This window comes from Oryzias latipes, chromosome 18 (assembly GCF_002234675.1).
Source record: "Oryzias latipes chromosome 18, ASM223467v1".
Lineage (NCBI taxonomy): Eukaryota > Metazoa > Chordata > Actinopteri > Beloniformes > Adrianichthyidae > Oryzias > Oryzias latipes.
In genome coordinates this window covers 23,514,472-23,518,370 of record NC_019876.2, presented here as the reverse complement: position 1 = coordinate 23,518,370, position 3,899 = coordinate 23,514,472, and positions in this window count along the sequence as shown.

The window sequence follows — 3,899 nt, the reverse complement described above, 5'->3', positions numbered from 1 at the left end:
ATCAGCATTGGTCGTGTTAGCTGCCTGTTCCACCATTAACAACCAGTTATTAGCATCTCCACTAATACCAGTTATAGCCTGAAACCAATTGTCTGGAGAAGGAGTACCTTCTATAATTTTAACCTGTCTGGCCGGACCGACACCTGACACTGTCCGTATGAGGGTGGGGGTGGTAGCATTGAAGTCTGGGCAGAACATAAGCTGCCAACACGGATCTTTTCCATTCGCCCATGCACAAATAGGTAATCGTGAGCAAAAAGTGATGTAGCCCTTTGTTGGGGTAGGGAAAGGTTGACCAGTAGTGTTAACACGATAAGTGAAAAACAAATCTGAAACAGTAAAATTAGAAATGATTCTGGACCACTGTTGAGCCTGGGATGTCCAACCAAAGGTACCTTTCTTCCAAGATGATTCTGCTGTGGATCTAAATATATAGATCCCCATCCTTCATCTCCTAACAATCCTCGGATGTACCAATGATAACCCCGCCACTCACTTGCTGTTCTCCAGTGATTATGTTTAAAATTCCCCCTTGGTGCTATAATCAACACATCCATTGTCTGATTAGAATTGTAGCAAAAATAAGGGAATCCTACAGGGGGCACCAGAGAGCCACACATTAATTGTTCAGCTTCCCTGGTATAAGTCCAGATATCATAAAATGCATTACGCCTGGTTCTGTTATGTCCTGTAGCTGTCTGCCTGTGGATTTGTACATCAAAAAAGGTAAACCATACAAGAAATATTAAAAATACAACAAAACTAATACCTGCTAATGTCCATCTCCCTCTCTTTGACTGGGAGTTTCCCAGTCCACTATCGGAAGGAAACATAGCAAACACAGACAGGGGTAAAGCACACAACTCAGAAATCTAGATAAAATGACAGTAAAAATATAAGTCGAAAGTTAAAATTGAAATGGAACGCAAAAAGTTATATCAAATATAAAAATATAAGCCTGACAGAAGAGTGTCAGCAAGACTCAAAGGAAAGGTGTACAAGACAGTTGTGAGACCAGCTCTGCTCTATGGGTTAGAGACGGTAGCAGTGAGACAGAGACAAGAGGCTGAGATGGAGGTAGCAGAGATGAAGATGCTGAGGTTCTCCTTAGGAGTGACCAGGTTAGACAGGATAAGGAACGAGTACATCAGAGGGACGGCTCATGTTGCCTGTGTTAGCGACAAAGTCAGAGAAGCCAGACTGAGATGGTTTGGACATGTTCAGAGGAGGGATAGTGGATATATTGGTAGAAGGATGTTGGAGATGGAGCTGCCTGGCAGGAGGGCAAGAGGACGGCCAAAGAGGAGATACATGGATGTCTTAACAGAGGACATGAAGTTGGCTAACGTTAGGGTAGAAGATGTTCATGATAGAGCGAGGTGGAAAAGGATGATTCGCTGTGGCGACCCCTGATGGGAAAAGCCGAAAGAGAAAGAAGAGAAATATAAAAATATAAGCGCAAAAAAGAGAAATTGGATATAAAAATATAAATGAAGAAATAGAAATTGAATGTAAAAATATAAATGAAGAAATAGAAATTGAATGTAAAAATATAAATAAAAAACAGAAATTGAATTTAAAAATATAAACAACAAACAGTTCAGTGCACCGTTCAGATTTAACTGGCGTCCCGTCCACGTTCCTGTGAAAGGCAAGGTCTTAACATGGAGTAATGGTACCACTTGTTGTGTCTGCCTTGCAGCTGCACAGCAGACGTCGTTCGAGCTGTGACACGATAGGGGCCCGTCCACCTAGGCTCTGACCACTTCCTTTTGTACGCTTTCAAGTAAACGTGCGTCCAGTCAGTTAGGTCTGCACCTGGTGGGTCAGCTGGGGGCAAGTCCTTCTCTCGAATCTGCGCAGAAAAAGCGGAGGTAAAAGCATGCAACATTTTCCAATATGTGACTAAGGACCTATTGGGGGAGTGGGCGTCATCTAAAGGTCTGACAGTCGACGAGGGACCTGGCATGAATCTACCGGTCAAAAGTTCGAACGGAGAGAAACCTGTTCTGAGATTCACTGATTGTCTAACAGCCAACAAAGCTATAGGAAGAGCAGTCACCCAAACTATATTAGTGGAGGTGCATATTTTTGCCAATTTTTCTTTCAGCGTGCGATTCATTCGTTCCACAGAGGACTGTGAAGAAGGATGGTAAACACAGCCAAACTTATGTTTCAATCCAAAAGAAGTTTCAACTTGCTGTATGTGCTTACCATTAAAATGGGTCCCATTGTCAGATCTGATTTTTGCAGTAATGCTGTAGCCTCACAACCTCGGACCATGGCTGAAATAAAAAAGAAATGGTCGGACATCAAAGTCGAGGCATAAAAAACATCTGGCGCTCCATTGGGGGGGGCCGCCAGATGCACCGTGTGACACGCGTGGTTCCTCCGAGTGCTCCTCTGTAATGCCGGGCCCAAGAGCCAGCAGAGGTCCAACATGACGGCTCGAGGAAGTCGGAACCGGCTCATAAGCCACTCGTCTTCGTTTGCCAGCAAGTCTTCTTGCTGTCTAAAGATGCGTTCACTCCGAATTCTTCCATTTGCCACATCTTCTAAGTGCGTAAGATCAACCTTTGTGCGTCATTACGCATTGTGATGGGGCATGTTTTTTCCATCCATTTATTGCATCTGACAAGCTACAGATGTCGGTAATAATCGACGTGGAAATGGGAAATTGATCAGCGTAAATGTAATTTCTTGTGGCTTTATGGTTGAGACATACGCCATACATTGTTTTATCAAAAATAAAACACACTAAAGGCATATGCATGAATACCATAATTCCATAGCTTATGAAGAAATGTTTTACTATGAAAACAACTTTCCCCAGTGGACAATTAGTACGTCTGTCCGTCCGCACGCCCGCACCTATATCTGCTCCGCCAGACGGACACACTGAAGAGAATATCAGTTTTGTACATTATTTCGTTCTGTTAACTATATTATTCATGAGGATGAATTGCACAATATTCCAATATTGCAGAACATATTTCACTTTTCTTTTGCAAATATGTGTTCATTTGAATTTCTGTTGTAATTGTCGTTTGATTTGTTTCACTGCTGATCGATCAAACGGGTGTTCGTGTAGGCTGTAATTGTAAGACTTGCTTTGTGAAGTCTTCATGTTATTTATGAGAGGCAGGATTGTCATTTTGATTTTCACTTTCACGTGTTTCTTCCATCTGCCGACGGTGTCGCCGTTTCTCATTTCACCCGTTTTTGTGCGTACGCCTGGGTCAGGGCTTGCGTGAAGGACTGCACATTTTCCCGTCAAGTTTGCTTTTTATAAATCTCACTTATTGCGTAGAGAGTGGCGTACGCCTTCTTTTGTGCGTACGCAACGTTTATAAATGAGGCCCCAGGTCACCAGGAGAGGGGGTAGTTTTCTGGGCCATTGTTCTGTTCACTGCCTCAAAGCGAGGTCCTTTTTGAACCTGATCCTCCCAAATGGTTCATTATAAGACACCCTCTAATGAACTTCTCTCTTTGTTTGGAAATTGTAACCTCCTCCTTGAATCCTTAATAAAAGGAGCACGGGAGAAGCAGTCCTTTGAGAAGAGAAGCCTGGTGGACTTTTTTCCGTCACACTTGATTTTTCCTTTGTACATAAGAAACTTAATTCTTTTTGTGTTTTTCTTTAATGTCTAGATGCATTTATCTGACAAGTTACTTGAACATTTAAAATGAAGTCAGACGTTTGTGATGTTTATTAGCTTTTGAATTCTGAATGATTACCACTTAGACTGACTTCAATAGTTGGATATCACTTGTCAACATTTCAGTGACTTTGCATCGTGTCCTAACTCTAAGTCATTTTGTTTTGTTTCTGAAAACTATCTGAACAATAGCAGGTTGTGTGAGAGTTCTTTTCACAACATATCCAGTGTTATCGTTCA